The following is a 17,177-nucleotide window of genomic DNA, read 5'->3' on the forward strand; positions in this document are numbered from 1 at the left end:
AATTGCAGAACGTGCAATTGCATGTGAGCTGTGACCTTAGTGGTTCATTTGTCTATGTAAATGAACATTTCAAGGTCAAGCCCATCTAATGGGATGAAACCACTAATGCATAGATGTTTCACAACAGAGGTCTTCTCTCTCCCACTGGTACAATGCTGAAGCCACGTCAGCAGTGACATGAGGAGGTATTGCAAACCTCGGGAGGAATCACGTTCTGAGGATGCACCATCCCATGAGTCAAGCACACCACCCACCTGTGCAGATACACTCCCCTCAGTTTCAGATAAAACAGGTAGCACAAGGCAAACGTTGCACACGAGCAGGAGGTGAGAGGGGCAGAAACAGCTGTGGGCTATCCTCATCGGAAGAGGAGGACAGTGCCATGCTGAATTCCATTCAGATGTTGTGCCTTGAGGGTCTTCAGCGAAGCCAAGGAGAATTTGTGGCCCTCTGTCAGATTTCCCTGAGGCAGGGCAGCATGGTGGCACGGTGGTTAGCACTGCACCTTATGACGTTGAGGATCTGGGTTCGAATCCCGGCCCTGGGTCACTGTCCGTGTGGAGTTTGCACATTCTCTCTCTGTCTGCGTGGGTCTCACCCCCACAATCCAAAGATGTGCAGGTTAGGTGGATTGGCCATGCTAAATTGCTCCTTAATTAGATTTTTAAAAAATTGGGTACTCTAAATTTATTTTATAAAACATTTCCCTGAGGCAGTGTGCAGCCTTGTTCAGCCGAAAGTGGAGTCAATTCTATCCATGCCATTAATGCAATGAAGATTCGGGCAAATGATTTATGACTTTCTTCATTGAATGAGGACTATCCTTATGGAGCGTCATGTGGCAGGTGGATGAGTGGAAGCAGGACCAGCATAATAGCCTCCACAGTGTGTCTTCAGCCTTGGGCAGTATTGATTGTCAGTTACAGTATTGGCTCTGAAATGCATGGAAACTCAGTCAAGTGCTCTCCTGCTTTGGTTAGCAGGAAAATGCAGGTTGGTCCTGAGAGGGCAGAGGGAGGGACCAGTGATGGCAACAGAGGTTGTACTCAATGTGCCTCCTGCTCCGCAAACAACCATTGGCCCCTTTAACCGAAACATAATCATTGCATCCTGCCCCATGACCAAGGCTTCCCTGCACAGATGCAGGTGGGGGCCCCAGAGGCTCTACAACCCAGAGGATGTGCAGCATGGGCATCTCATTCACAGGAGCACAGATGCAAACAGGCTGCCTTTATATCTGCTCCATTGCAGAAGTATGTGGACAAGAAAGCAGAAAAGCTCTTAGTTGCACAATGGGATTGACTTGGGTGCCTTATTTTCTGTGACTGTCCATATGGATTTACTTTATTGGGATCAAATTGTTTGTGCTTCAAAATATACATTGGCCAATTGGAGCGTCTTGGAAATTAAATCCATGAATGTTGTTGGCCATTGGGGGGTAGGGTTAGGATTGCTTTGAACAAGGGGACCTTAAAGTTTCATGGGCTTGCAAGCCCAGCTACAACTACTGACAAAGGAGTCTGGGTGCAGAGAGCAGTCTGTGAAGCCCCACAAAGGTGAACGTTGCCTGGGTGAGAGAGTCACATACCTCCCTAGTAAGTGTATCAATAGCACAGGCATCAGCAAGCAGCACTGCACATTCCACCAGCTGATCTCCTTCCTTCCTCCTCCTCAATTGAGGATACGGTGAGTTTATCATCCTCTTCAGCACCTCTATTTAATGCCAAGATGACCTGAGCACAAGTACAACCCTTGAAGAGACCCCCCACCACCATCCCCCATACTGGAAATGGCACCAGAACCAAAGGTTGAGCAAGCCAATGGTCTACGCAATGGTTGCCCTGGTTATCAGATGGCAACAGTTGTATTGCTCATGGACCTTTGTGGTGGCATTCCACACTTTTGTCATTAGCCATGCCTTCAGTGGATGCCCCTTGTCACCCAGAAGCTACCTAAGGAGGCTATCCGCTAGCCTGAGCAGTTGAGGCACCCAAGACTGCCTCATGATGAAGGAGTCATGGAATCTACTTGAAATTCTGCACACACCAGATCCTTATGCCATTGTCAGATACCATCTGCACATGAAAGGAATGGAGGCTTTTTGCTGTTCACAAAAGCACTCGGTTGGTCTGATGGTGTATTGATGGACATTTGGCTGCAGGCTCTCAGGGCCTGAACTTGAGGGAATTTGTCCTGAGACGAAGCTGACTGTGTGCGCTAGGCATGACTTGCAGCATCAGTTTAGAACCGGATATAGTTCACTGCCCTTGCATACAAGACATCTGGATGATGAAGTAAGAGCAGCAGACTGTGTGAACCTAGGTATCAGCAGCCACCCTTGGAATGATCCTGACACAAAGAAATTTATCACCGTGGTCACCTTACCACTACGGACAATGGGTGCCCACCCTTTCCTTCAGCCCACATGCCTACCTCCAAAAGAGAATAGTGGCCTGTGACCAACTGCTGTGATAGCTGCAAGTTTCAGAGGCATCTGCTGATCAGGGAGGTCCAGGAAGCTGACCCTTTACCTTCAGACCTTGTGTTGAGGGTTGCATCTCATTCTGTCTCCTCCCCCTCAGCCATACCCTCTGCACCACCCAGCTGCTTGGCTTGCTGCAGTTCCTCCGGCTGCTAAACTAGCTCAGTGGAACACGTGACCTCAGAGTGGGTGCTACCCAATGCCACTGTGGACCTCAAAAATCCCAATATAAAACTAAAATATTACAGATGCTGGAAATCTGAAAAAGCAGGCACAGACCTGAAATGTTAACTCTGTTCTTATCTCTATAGATGCTGCCTGACCTGATGGTATTTCTCACATTTTCTGTTTCTATTTCAGACTTTCAACGTCTGCAGTATTTTTGTATTTGTATTAGTGTCTAATTCATTGCTATCCAGGATTGTCATTCTTGAAGTTCTACTCTTCTCTCCAACAGGATTTCTGTTTCTCTCTCGTACTGTGTTCATTATCATTGCTTTCTACTCCCCTTCACAAGATCTCCAGATAAACGCACTTTCACAGCCACATCTCCTTCCTTAGCAACCATCTGCCCTCCAACATATTTCATGTGGATTCCACTGAAATTCAATCCTTCGTATTTCAGATCCACCCACAATGATTGATATCTCTGAGACATTAACATTCCTCAAACTGCTGCTCTTGCCCCATCTTCAGATTCACTCTGCCACAGGCACACATGACCTCTCTTTTCAGCAGCACCCAAGTTCTGATGAAAGATTTCGGACCTGAAATGTTTTAACTCTGTTTCTCTCCACAGGTGCTGTCTGACCTGCTGGGTATTTTCTATATTCCCTGTTTCTATATGGGTCTTCATCTCCATTGATTTGATGGATTATGCTTCAGGGGGCTTCAGCAATTTCTTTCACTTTAGCTTTTCTAATAACAGCAGTTTTACTGAGCTGTTCCTTTACCGACGAGCCTCTTCCTTTGGCTGACTTTGTGTTGATGCTTTTCCCCTTTATAGTATTGCCTGCCTATCAGCTTCAAGTCTCAATGACTTCTTGTTGTGCTGGGGTGCTGACACTGCGGAAATCCTGGATGCTCCTGGTCAACAGCTATAGCCCAGAGACTAATGACTTGGTTCCCACTGCTGAGTTGCTAAATCACTGGAGGCAGGAACACATCAGCAAAGCAGCTCAATGCATTTTTGTCTGACTCTCTGCTTCCAATTTTACCTCCCAAGACCGGGGGAAACTCCCCACAGTATTTCAGTGAATGACTGGTCACAGGCTCCCTAGAAATAAAATGGAAGCAGTTGGTATTGGTCATTCAAATACAATTTAGAATTATTTATTTCCATTTTGGACTACAGCACATAGGTAATTTGATAAGTGTACATTGTTGAGGATGATCAGGTGATTTTAAATCTATGGTTGACAAACCTTTCTACTGCTAAGTTTCTCCTTGTTGGGATCTATTGTAAAGTAATTGATTGAAATTTATTAGCATGATTAGTCAAACCTCCATTATCATTGCATCTTACAAACAATAGGATGATGGAAGACCAACTAAATCACCTTGTTTTTTTTTCTTCAAGCATTTCCAATGTTCTTATTTCAAAGTCCCCAAAATGTTGCACAACAAAATATATATGTTAGGCACAGGCAAACAATACATATCATATAAATTCCATTTCAGGCATAATTTTCAATTTCACCACTTGGCTTAGCTGGGGTGGTCACTGAGAGAGGTTCAGAATACAGCAGCCTCGAGGGACCGAGTGGCCTACTTTTGATCCTAGTGTGTAAACTGAGCGCTCACACCTGCCAACTCCTGAGCAGTCATTCATGCAAAAGTGAATACGAGTTTAAGGCCTGCCAATCTAATGAATTAAAACAAGCACTGCAATTGCATTTGTGCACTGAATTACTTTATTGATTACATTTAATTAATTATTGATAACTGTACTAATGACTAATACATAAAGTGTTATAACTAATCACAGTATCAGCAATTTGAAACCATGTACACCCCCACCCCATAGGAATGTCTAATTTTTTGGTGAATTAATTGGTGAATGGTGAAAACGGCTCAATGTTCATTGCATGGCTTAACATGAGGGTGAAGTCCTAAGGATGTACACAATACATGGGCAGGTTCAATAGGATTATTTTCCATGGGCAATGACCAGCCTGGAAAATATTTTAAAGGACTTTGATATCAACTGATGAGGCTGGTGGTGTGGCAATTTGGAACTGCACAGCCACTAATCTTTATTGATTGATATTAATGTCATTTCAAATAATTTTCATTGGACCCACAACGAAAGCCCATGACTAAAGATCTCATTGGAAGTTCCTCAGGCTGGGCCTTTCTAAATTGAAAATACCAGACATAGGGGAGACATCCGATACTGGAACAGAGGCAGACCAGTTGAAAGCCAGGCTCTCCTGCACATAACCAGTCAAATGTGGTTACCTTATGGAGAACTAATCATTCATTTGAAAAAAGGTCAGTTGAGTTCAACAACAGACAATGAGTTGCTTCAACAGGCAGTGAAGTTGAAAATGTCCACCTCCAATCTGTCTTGAACTGTGAAGTTAATTTATGTCAGACAGGAAATGAGTGATGTAGACAGGAAGTGATTTGTCAAACAGGAGGTGATTAGTGATGATTTGTAATGTTTCCGGTAAGATTATTTCTGCAAAATCTCTGCAAAATTATCAGGAAGGTCAATATTTGGAGTGTAAAATACCAGACATCCCTCTGTACTGAATATTATTTATAACTTTGAGAGCAGTTCATACCATAATTAATTTTGTTTCACATGCACATATATAAAACAAACAATAGCTTAATTTGTAAATATGTATCAGATGTCGCTCTCAATACTATATATTCAGTCCTCAAATTTTTTGCTGTATTTCCCTTTAATTTTGTTCAATAAAAGGATTAAACCTATTGTGCAATATATTAAAATGCAAAATGTATGTATAACTATGTGTATAATTACCTTAGTGATTATGACATCTTGTTAATAATTGAAAATAAAAGCATGATATTTCCATATTCTAAATTGTGTTCAATGTTCATCGGCATGCCAGAGATAGCTCTGACTGTATAGATCAAACAAATTTTACATTGTATTAATTAAATACATTTTACAGTAAATTGTTGTGGTGACATTTTTATTGTTGATGATTGTTCCAGAAGAAAATTGGACAATTTGCATGACTGAAAGATATTAATTTGATAGTAATCATTCTTCAGGATCAAAGCATTACCAAACCAAGAAGGAAGTGTTTGGTTGCAACCAACCAGTAAGCAGATACCGCAGAGGATGCTCTGAAAAAGGAATTCAAGGAAAGGCAACAAATACTGAGAAATAGGTTGTGGAAAAAGGTTATCCCCACCAGTCTACATGTTTACACTCTATATGAATAAATAGTTCTAACCACAATTACCTAGGCGGTTTCTGTATTCCTCTACCTTTTTAACCTTTGTCCACCTATCTAATTTAGTTGTGAGTGCTCATATCATTTCTACCTCAGCCACTAAAACTGGAAGTTCTACAACCTCAGACAGCACCAATTGCACTCAGTTAACGTTTTTACTATTCGACAACTCTCACTGAGTCTCCTTTTTGTTACTATTTGTGTTGCACCAGTAGCTACTCAGGAATACATTACAAAAGTGGTTTCCACAGGCAATGCTGTGGAAATTGACCCCTTTTGAGTTCAAACTTCCCGTTAAATTTTGTAACTATATTACACAAAGTGAAGTATAGACCAAGGCCAAATTTCCAAAGGTGCTTGAGATCAGGAGCCAGTGCGAGTAGGGATTCAAAATGCTGGTCCCATAGGTCATGTCAGGATCCTGATGCCTCTGGGAGTTTTTAATTTTCAAAGAGATGGTGAAGTGAGGTGGATTGTGCAGGAAACACAGTAGCCACCAATTAACAGCCCCTTAAGTTCCTTTTTTTTAATCAAACAATTTTATTGAGGTATTTTTCGGCATTGTAAACAGTTACAGATAACAACAAAAAATAAAAAGGCAAAAATGTGCAAACATCAACATAAAATCAATGCTTCAATCAAACCATACTGCATAAGCCTGCTCCTCTCCCATCGACACTACCTGCCTATTTATCCCTCCTACTCTACTCTAATCTCCCCCCCCCCCGCTGACGTTCACTCTCCCGCAAAGAATGGTTGCCACCTTCGGGGGAACCCCAGTACAGATCCCCTCAAGGCGAACTTAATTTTTTCCATACCCGGAAAACTTGACATGTCCGAAAACCATAGCTCGGTCTTCGGGGGTTTTGAGTCCCTCCATGCCAGCAGTATTCGTCGCTGGGCTATCAGGGAAGCAAAGGCCAAAACATCGGCCTCTTTCTTGCCCTGGACTCCCGGGTCTTCTGAAACCCCAAAAATTGCCACCCCTGGACTCATCGCCACCCTTGTTTATAGCACCCAGGACATGATCCCCGCAAATCCCTCCCAGTACTCCCTAAGCTTAGGACATGCCCAAAACATGTGGACGTGGTTCGCTGGTCCTCCCGCGCATCTAGCGCACTTATCCTCTACCCCAAAGAATTTGCTCATCCGAGCTACCGTCATGTGGGCCCGGTGAACGACCTTAAACTGAATCAGACCGAGCCTGGCACATGTTGCGGTTGAGTTTACCTTACTCAGGGCTTCTGCCCACAGCCCGTCCTCCATCTCCCCGCCAAGCTCCTCCCATTTGAGTTTCAGTTCCTCCGTCTGGGACTCTTCCCCCTTCATGAGCACCTTATAAATATCTGAGACTCTACCCTCTCCTCCTCTCCTCGAGAGACTATTCTGTCCTGGATCCCTATTGGCGGGAGGCATGGGAAGGATGGGACCTGTCTGCGGACAAAGTCCCGCATCTGTAAGTACCTAAAGTAATTTCCCCTTACCAGCCCAAATTCTCCAAGCCCCTCATACTCGCAAAGCTCCCCTCCAGGAACATATTGCTCACCCCGCCCGCCGCCATGTTCGAACCCCCCATCCATGCTACCAGGGGCACATCGATAGTTATCACATATTGGAGCCCAGACAGACGCACCCATCTCCCATACATGCCTCCTCCACTGGCCCCATATCCGCAGGGCCGCCCCCACTACCGGGCTGGTGGCGTACCTGGCCGGCGACAGCGGTAGGGGAGCCATGACCAGGGCTGCCAAACTAGTGCCCCTGCATGAAGCCGCTTCCACCCGCTCGCAGATGGACCCCGTACCCACCATCCACTTCCTTATCATGGCTATGTTAGCCGCCCAGTAGTAGTTGATCAGACTCGGCAATGCCAGCCCTCCCTCGCTGCGACTCCTTTCAAGCATCGGCTTCTTCACCCGCGGGGATTTTCCCGCCCAGACAAAGCTCATGATGATTTTGCCAGTCCTTTTGAAGAAGGACTGTGGGATAAAGATCGGGAGGTACTGGAAGGTGAACAGGAATCTAGTGAGGATTGTCATCTTTACAGTCTGCACCCTCCCTGCCAGTGACAGCGGGAGTGCATCCCATCTCCGAAACTCCCTCTTCATTTGTTCCACCACCCTGATCAAATTTAACTTATGCAACCTGCCCCAGTCTCATGCCACCTGTATCCCCAAGTACCGGAAACTTTCCTCACCCAGCCTAAACGGCAGCTCCTTCAGTCTATTCTCCTGGCCCCTTGCCTGCACCACAAACATCTCACTCTTGGCCATATTTAATTTGTACCCTGAAAACTGGCCGAACTTCCTCAATGTTTCCAGTATATTTTCCATCCCAGCCAGTGGGTCCGACACGTACAGGAGCAAGTCGTCCACATAGAGAGAGACACTATGTTCCACTGCCCCCTCCCCCTGGTCATTCCCTTCCATCCCTTCACAGCTCTCAACACAATCGCCAACGGCTCTATGGCTAGCGCAAACAGCAACGGGGAGAGTGGGCATCCCTGTCTGGTCCCGCGATGTAGTCTGAAATAATCTGACACTCCCCTGTTCGTCCTAATGCTAGCTTTTGGGGCCTGGTACAGTAGGCTGACCCAATTCACCAGTCCCTCCCCGAACCCAAACCGTCCAGCACCTCCCACAGATAGCCCCACTCCACCCGGTCGAAGGCCTTCTCAGCGTCCATTGCCACCACTACCTCCACCTCCTTGCCCGTCGGGGGCATCATGATCACATTAAGCAATCTTCTCAAGTTAGCTGTCAGCTGCCTGCATTTCACAAACCCTGTCTGATCGCCCCCAATCACCTCCGGTTCACAGTCCTCAATTCTAATGGCCAAGACCTTTGCCAGGAGCTTGGCATCCACATTGATCAGGGAGATTGGCCTGTATGACCCGCAGGATTCCGGGTCCTTGTCCCGCTTCAATATCAGCGAGATGGTGCCTTGCGACATCGGCGGCGGCAGGGTCCCTCTGTCCCTTGCCTCGTTAAAAACCCTACTCCAGACCGGTCCCACTATCTCTGAGAACTTCTTGTAAAACTCTACTGGGTATCTTGATCTTGCCCCGCTGCGTGTTGTTGAACATGAAGGCTACCGACCGTTGGTCAGTTAGGAGGGTGAACCTCCTGCCGGCCAGGTAATGCCTCCAGTGCCACAACGCCTCAATGATAGCCTGCGCCTCCTTTTCAACAGAGGAATGTTGAATTTCGGAGCATGGAGGGTGCGGGAAAAGAATTCCACGGGTGTGCCTGCCTGGTTTAGAGTGGCGGCAAGGGCGACATCTGAAGCGTCGCTTTCTACTTGGAAGGGCAATGTCTCATCTACTGCGTGCATACCGGCCTTGGCTATGTCTGAGCGAATACGGGCGAAGGCCTGTTGTGCCTCGGCCGCGAGGGGAAACTGTGTGGACTGGATCAGTGGGTGGGCCTTGTCTGCGTATTGTGGGACCCAGTGGGCGTAGTAAGGAAAGAAATCTAGGCATCGTTTGAGAACCTTGGGGCAGTGGGGGAAGGGAACCTCCATGAGGGGGCGCATGCGGTCGGGATCGGGCCCAGGAGTCCGTTTTGGACTACGTAGCCGAGGATGGCTAAGCGGTCTGTGCTGAATACGCACTTCTCCTTGTTATGAGTGAGATTGAGGAGAGATGCGGTGTGGAGAAATTTGGCAAGGTTGGCGTCATGGTCCTGCTGGTCGTGGCCGCAGATGGTGACATTATCTAAGTACGGAAACGTAGCCCGCAGTCCGTACTGGTCAACCATTCGGTCCATTTCTCATTGAAAGACCGAGACCCCGTTAGTAACGCCGAAGGGAACCCTAAGGAATTGATAGAGGCGACCGTCCGCCTCGAAGGCAGTGTAGGGGCGGTCCGATTTATGAATGGGGAGCTGGTGGTAGGCGGATTTCAGGTCAATTGTTGAGAAGACCCGGTACTGTGCAATCTGATTGACCATATCAGATATGCGAGGGAGGGGGTACGCGTCGAGCTGCGTGTACCGGTTGATGGTCTGGCTGATAGGGGCAGCACGGTAGCATGGTGGTTAGCATAAATGCTTCACAGCTCCAGGGTCCCAGGTTCGATTCCCGCCTTGGGTCACTGTCTGTGCGGAGTCTGCACGTCCTCCCCGTGTGTGCGTGGGTTTCCTCCGGGTGCTCCGGTTTCCTCCCACAGTCCAAAGATGTGCGGGTTAGGTGGATTGGCCATGCTAAATTGCCCGTAGTGTCCTGAAAAGTAAGGTTACAGGGGGGGTTGTTGGGTTACGGGTATAGGGTGGATACGTGGGTTTGAGTAGGGTGATCATTGCTCGGCACAACATCGAGGGCCGAAGGGCCTGTTCTGTGCTGTACTGTTCTATGTTCTATGTTCTATGGCTGTAGTCCATAACCGTCCCGTGTTTCTCCCCAGTTTTAACCACCACCACTTGGGCTCTCCAGGGACTGTTGCTGGCCTCGATAATACTCTCCCGAAGCAGCCGCTGGACTTCGGACCTGATGAAGGTCTTGTCCTGGGTGCTGTACCGTCTGCTCCTGGTGGGTTTGCAATCTGCAGTCAGATTGGCAAAGAGGGAGGGAGGGTCAACGTTGAGGGTCATGAGGCCGCAAATGGTGAGTGGGGGTAGCGGTCTGTCGAATTTGAGGGTGAGGCTATGTAGGTTACATTGGAAGTCCAGGCCCCGTAAAAGTGTCGCACAGAGGTTGGGGAGCACGTACAGGCGGAAACGGCTGAATCCCACGCCTTGTACGGTGAGTTTGAACATACAGAAGCCCCGGATCCGGACAGAGTGGGATCTGGAGGCCAGGGAGATCCGCTGGTTGGCGGGATGGACCGTGAGGGAGCAGCGCCTTACCGTGTCCGGATGAATGAAGCTGTCGGTGCTCCCGGAGTCAAGTAGGCAGTAGGTCGCGTGGCCGTTGATGAGTACCGTCGTTGAAGCGGTAGCCAGGTTGCGAGGACGAGATTGGTCGAGCGTCATGGAGGCGAGTGGCGGGCGATCGCCCGAAGAGTCTGAAGATTCCGATGAGTAGCGGCAGCGACCCGGATATCGTGGTCCAGTCTTGAGGGGAGGACAAAATGGCGGCGTCCGAAGTACCTGCGGGGAAGATGGCGGCGCCCATGCAGCGCACATTATGGGGGCGGGGCCAGATGGCGGCGACCGTGGCGCGCACGTTGCAGGGGCAGGGCAAGATGACGGCGGCCACTAATCGCACGTTGTGGGGGTGGGGCAAGATGGCAGCACCCACTGACCGCACGTGGAGTCAGGGGAGGAAGATCGCAGCGCTCACGGCGCGCACATTGTGGGGTCGGCGAAAGATGGCGGCGCCCACTGATCGCACGTGTCCCCGGGAGCTGCGGACGGCGGGGCTCATTGTGCGATCGGCTGGGGAGAGTGGGAGAGGTCGGGCGCGATAGAGGCAACAGCGTGGGCCTGACACCGCTGCAAAGTGGCCTTTCTTGCCACAAGATTTGTAGGTCGCGGCGCAGGCTGGGCAGCGCTGGCGGGGGTGCTTCTGCTGGCCGCAGAAGTAGCAGCGGGGACCCCCAGGGTGCGTGGTGTGGTGAGTAGCGCAGGTATACTGCGCGGGAGTGGCCCCAGTCAGGGGGGTCGGTTGCGGGGTCCACAAGGGGTAGGATGGTTGGGCCGCATGGTAGGATGAGTGGGCGGGGTAGGGTTGCACGTTACGGGAAGCGGCCGTCATAGAGAACGCTAAAGTCTTTGTCGCCGCTAGATCGAGCGTGGCCCCTTCCAGCAGTCGTTGCTGGATGGGGTCCGATGCAATACCCGTCACAAAGGCATCTCGCATGAGGAGATTCGAATGTTCCGTAGCCAAGATGGCCTGGCACTCGCAGTCCCGCACTAGAAGGATAAGGGCCCACTAGAAGTCCTCAATCGACTCACCCGGTTGCTGAACGCGAGTGGAGAGTACATGCCTCGCAAACAGAGTGTTGGTCGACTGGACATAAATTTCTTTGAGCAGTTCCATAGCACGGGCGTAGGTCGGCACGTCCTGTATCAGCAGGAACACGCTGGAGCTCAACCTTGAGTAAAGTAGTTGCACTTTCTGAACTTCCGATGGTGAAGGGTCAGCTGAGGTGATGTAGGCCTCGAAGACAGCAAGCCAGTGGTTAAAGTCTTTCCTGGCATTTGGCGATTGCGGATCCAGCTTCAGGCGGTTGGGTTTAATTCTGATGTCCATGATGTGGGAAATCTCACGGTAATAAATTGATGCGCTAACAATTGCACACAGAAACACGAAACGGTACAAAAGAGGCTTTATTACCATGAGATGTTATTCCCTCAACTGCAGCTGTAGAATGACAGCTCAGGAGAGCTTATGAATATTTATACTGCTCCCTGTGGGCGGAGCTAGCCGGCATGGGCTTACCAGCAAACCTGTAATAGCAGGTACTATTGTACATCCCCTAATAGAGGCACACACATATATACAGTGGTGGATCACCACAAAGCTGCTTTTAATAACCTGCAGCATGTTTTCCAGCGCTTGCTGGATTGCTGGGTCCGAGGTCCGCAGATCCGCCATCTTGGGTCCTGGGTCAGCTTTCCCTGCACCTTGTCTTTGTCCCTTCCTCTCCAGTTTTCGCTGCTTCCTGCTCTCCTGCGGTTCCATGCAGCGCTGCCCGCTCCTCCACACCTCCGTGGCCGTCCTTTCACCGCTCCACAGTCCCGCAATACCGGGGAACCAGGTCCTTAAGTCCCGCCGGAGTGAGAGCCCCCGAATGTGCGGCTCACTCACTCATTGCCGCAACCGGAAGTCCCCCTTAAGTTCCTTAAAGAGTTTGTCAATGGTCCTTGTCCACTCAACTCTGTAATTTGCAATATTTTTTCGGCCCAACCCAAGCAGTCTTGTGCCTGTTTGTGCACAGCTGTCAGGTTCCCTGCAGGTCCCAGCTAAGATTCTCTGTGGTTTATATTTATTCAAATGTGTGGGTCTAACTAGTGGTGGAATGAACATTATTCCTAACCTTGCCCTCCATGGTCGCATTCAACTATGTTCTACCTCCTGCACCTGATAAGCTGCATGGTTGGAGTTCCATGTCTTCCTGTTTCCACCTCCGGGAAGATTCCGATCATTGGTTAATTGATCACTGGTTAAGTGGGCTCTGTGGACCATGTTTAGCTGCATTAAGATTAGCCTTGAGAATGTGGAGGTGGAGTTGATTATGTGCAGAGCTTCGAACCAGAATCCCCATCCAATTTCAAACCTCAATTCCTCGTCCCACTTCTCTCTCGTCTCGTCCAGTTAGGTGTTAACCCTCCCTAGGAGTTGCCACAGTTCCCTTTTCCTAGAATGTCTATATCCAGTAGGTCCTCTACCAGCGATTGTTGTGCTAGTTGTGGATATGTCCTTGTTTCCCTTTTCAGGACATGTTTGATCTGCAAATCATAGATCATAGAATTTACAGTGCAGGAGGAGGCCATTCGGCCCATCTAGTCTGCACCGGCTCTTGGAAAGAGCACCCTACCTAAGGCCATACCTCCACCCTATCCCCGTAACCCCATCTAACCCTTTTGGACACTAAAGGCAATTTTGCATGGCCAATCCACCTAATCTGCCCATCTTTGCACTCGTGGGAGGAAACCCATGCAGACACGGGGAGAACATGCAGACTCTGCACGGACAGTGACCCAAGCCAGGAATCGGATCTCCCCCCCCCCCCCCCCCCCCCCCCCCCCCCACACCCCCGGTCAGCTGGAATGTTTCTGTCATTTCCTTGAACATTGTCAGTCTGTTGTCAGTGTAGAAGTCCCTAACTGTCATTATTCCCCGTGTTGTCTCCACCTTTTGAAGGTGTTGCTGGCATGAACATGTGGTGGTTGTAAATGGGGGCTTTATCGACATTTTGGTTAGCCTAAAGTGCTGCCGCAGTTATTTCCACGACTGGAGTGTTGCTACCACCACTGGGCTGTTGAATATTTATTAGATGGGGTTGGAAGTGCTGCCGTGGCTAGGGCCCGCAGCAGCCCCCCTTCATCGGCACTCACTTGGCTATTGGCTCCTTTATCCACCCCTTTACCCTCTCTGCGGTTGCCACCCAGTGGTAATATTACAGGTTTGGGAGGGCTAGGCCCTGCATGGATCTTGTTCTCTGCAGTACTCTCTTTGGAATCCTTGTGTTCTACATCCCCCCCACCCCCCACCCCCACCCCCCCAACCCCCCCCCCCCCCCCCCACCTCCCCCACACAAACGCCATAATCAGTTTGTCTAGTGAGTTGAAGAAGGCCAAGGGGATGTAGATCGGAATGGATCTAAATAGGGAGAGGAACCTGTGCAGTACATTCATCTTGATTGTCTGCACTCTCCTTGCCAGGGAGGGTAGGAGTCGTTCTATTTCTGCAGGTCCCTTTTTACTTCCTCTATCAAGCTGGTCAGGTTCCACTTGTAGATCCCTGTCCAGTCATGAGCAATTTGGATCCCCAGGTAGCGGAATTTGTATTGGGCCTGTTTAACTGGCAATACCTCCAGCTCTGCCCATCCCCCTTGCGGGTTCACTGGGAAGGTCTCGCTTTTGCTCAAGGCCTAAATCACAGTTTCCCACCTTGTCACATTTCAACCATCCTTGCCCAGAGTGTAATGTCAACAAGAATAAAATAGGACAATTGTGGCAATCGCAGTTGGGGGTGGCACCTCAGCAATCTGGGTACTGTGTTGTCTGCTGAAGTGCTTTGAGAATCTGCAGACCACTTCGAGCAATGCAACCGGCATCCATGATGGCAGCAGTCTGAGCCAGCATAGCAGCAAGTATGGGTTTCATGACATCTAGCACACTGGGCTAAATCGCTGGCTTTTAAAGCAGACCAAGGCAGGCCAGCAGCACGGTTCAATTCCCGTACCAGCCTCCCCGAACAGGCGCCGGAATGTGGCGACTAGGGGCTTTTCACAGTAACTTCATTGAAGCCTACTTGTGACAATAAGCGATTTTCATTTCATTCATTTCATCTATTTGAGATTCCAGTACAGCACTGATACATTAAGGGGATTCTGTTGATGCCACAATGGAAGCTGAGACGGTGGCCACCTACTGTATCATTGCTGGGTCTGCTGGTGCTGCCATGTAGCTGCCCATTACTTCTGAGCTTGACAGGATATGTTCCAGGCTGTGGGCAATGCCCTGTGCCAAGTAAATGCAGGACGCATCCGTGATCCTAAACAGTGGCAACAGGCTTTGTGGCAGGCCTGCCAATAGCAGACCTCATGTATGATCTTTACCAGTGGGTAGTTGGCACAGAGTATCCTTTCCCCCAGCCCTGCTGTAGTTCACTCATGCCCAACAACTCACCAACTGTAGTTCCTGCTGTAAGAATGCTGGGAAATCACGGCATTGGCTTTTCTTGCTAATTAATGAACACTAACTTAAATGCTGAATGTCCATTTGTTCAGTTTCATTGTCACAATTACCCTATTTTATTCCTGTTGTCATTACCCTCTGTTAAATATGGTTGAAATGTGACAAGGTGCGAATTTGTGATTTAGGTGGAAAGTATTGGATGCACAGTCACACTACCAGCAACTTGCATTTGATGTCAGTTGGCTGGATGAGGATGAAGAGAGATTTGAGAAAGGGGACAATACAGTGACATACCATCATGCTCAATGTTCTTAGCGATAGCAGCCAATATGGGCTCTTTTCCAGCTGGCACCATGATGTAGAGCACCATTTGCTCTAAGGATTAAATAACACCACAATATCCATTCCCCGCGAGTTCTGCTCCACTCCAGTCAATGGAGTGTGAGCTTGTCCTATAAAAACAAGGAAGGAATATCAGTGGATGTCTTGAACTGTGGGTGATGTTTTCTATAGACAAATAGCTGGAGGTATTGGCAAGCAACGAGAGATGTGAATGGGCCTGGCAACACTGCAATGTTCAGAGGGTAACGTGGAATATCTCAATGTTAGGCTGGAGTCTTGAATGCCAGGGACTAATGATGAGGAGAAATGAGAACATGGTGCGTTGAGAAGTGTGAGAGCCTGGTGTTGTGGTGGGTAGGAGATGTGTTATGAAGACACATTCGCTGACCTTGAACCAATGTGAGATCATTGAAATTTTTTCAGCGCTGCTGCCATGTCCTTCAATTCCTTGCATTGCCTGTCCTGGTCACATTCTCCTATCCTCTTTGGAGAGCATTGTTTGAAAGCCACCTGGCCCTCTGCAGAAACATGGCCTCTATCCCACAGTTGACCACCTACACTCAGGCCTCCAGTGGTGCATTAGTGAACCCAAGAGCCCTCTCCCACAATCTACCGGTCGCTTCGTGCTTGAGCAAGAGTGCAACACAACCTTAAAACCGCGCCCGATGTTCCATTCTTTATTGTGGCATAGTTGGACGTGAGCCGGTTGCAGATATACACTGTGCTCCATACGCCTAGAGAAACCTCAGAAAACATGGCACATTGCAAAAGTAGCAAACCCCTGGTGTAGTTTTTCCTTATCTTACTGTGGCAAAGCTCAGGAAAATCAGGACACCATGTTCCCAATTATGTGATGAAATGTTGGTATATTGAACATATATTTTGCAGAATCGATATTTCAAGCTCTTGGAAGAAGAAGTGCAGACAGCAATATTTGAAAAGTACTTTAACCTTCATTTAAATAATTAAATATTTGTCGAACTCTATAAATAGGACATGAATTTTTAACAACAAAATTGCTGTTAGGAGCTTCCAGATTGTATTGCATGTGGAGACGATAATTCATAATCTTGAGAGCATATGGGGAAATATTTCAATTGCCACTATTACTTGTGATAAAGAACGAGCACTGGGGTTTGGAAAATCAACTGAAGATTCATGTTACTAGATCTCTGCCTCTTTCACACTTTTCACTTTTCATACCGGGTGACATCCCAAAGTTCTTGACGGCCAAAAAAATACCTATGGAAGTGTAGTCACTGTTGTAATGTGGGAATCACAGCAGTCAATATGCACAGCAGGATCCCACAAATAGGAATGTCATAATGGTCAGATGATCTGTTTATATAATCTTGATTAAGGGATAAATATTGACTAAGATCATTATGGTGCCATAGGATCTCTTGCATCCATCTGCAAAGGCAGGCAGGCCAATGGTTTAACATCAGATCTGAAAGACAGCACCTCCCTCAGTACTGCACTGGAGCGTGAGCCTTGATTATTGCACGCCTGATGAGGGACTTGAACCCACAACATTTTGACTCAGTGGCAGAAGTCCTAAGTCACAGCTGGCACTATGAGCTGCAAGTGAACATCTGACAGACACTAGGA

The sequence above is a fragment of the Scyliorhinus canicula genome, chromosome 3, assembly GCF_902713615.1.
Source record: "Scyliorhinus canicula chromosome 3, sScyCan1.1, whole genome shotgun sequence".
Taxonomy (NCBI): domain Eukaryota; kingdom Metazoa; phylum Chordata; class Chondrichthyes; order Carcharhiniformes; family Scyliorhinidae; genus Scyliorhinus; species Scyliorhinus canicula.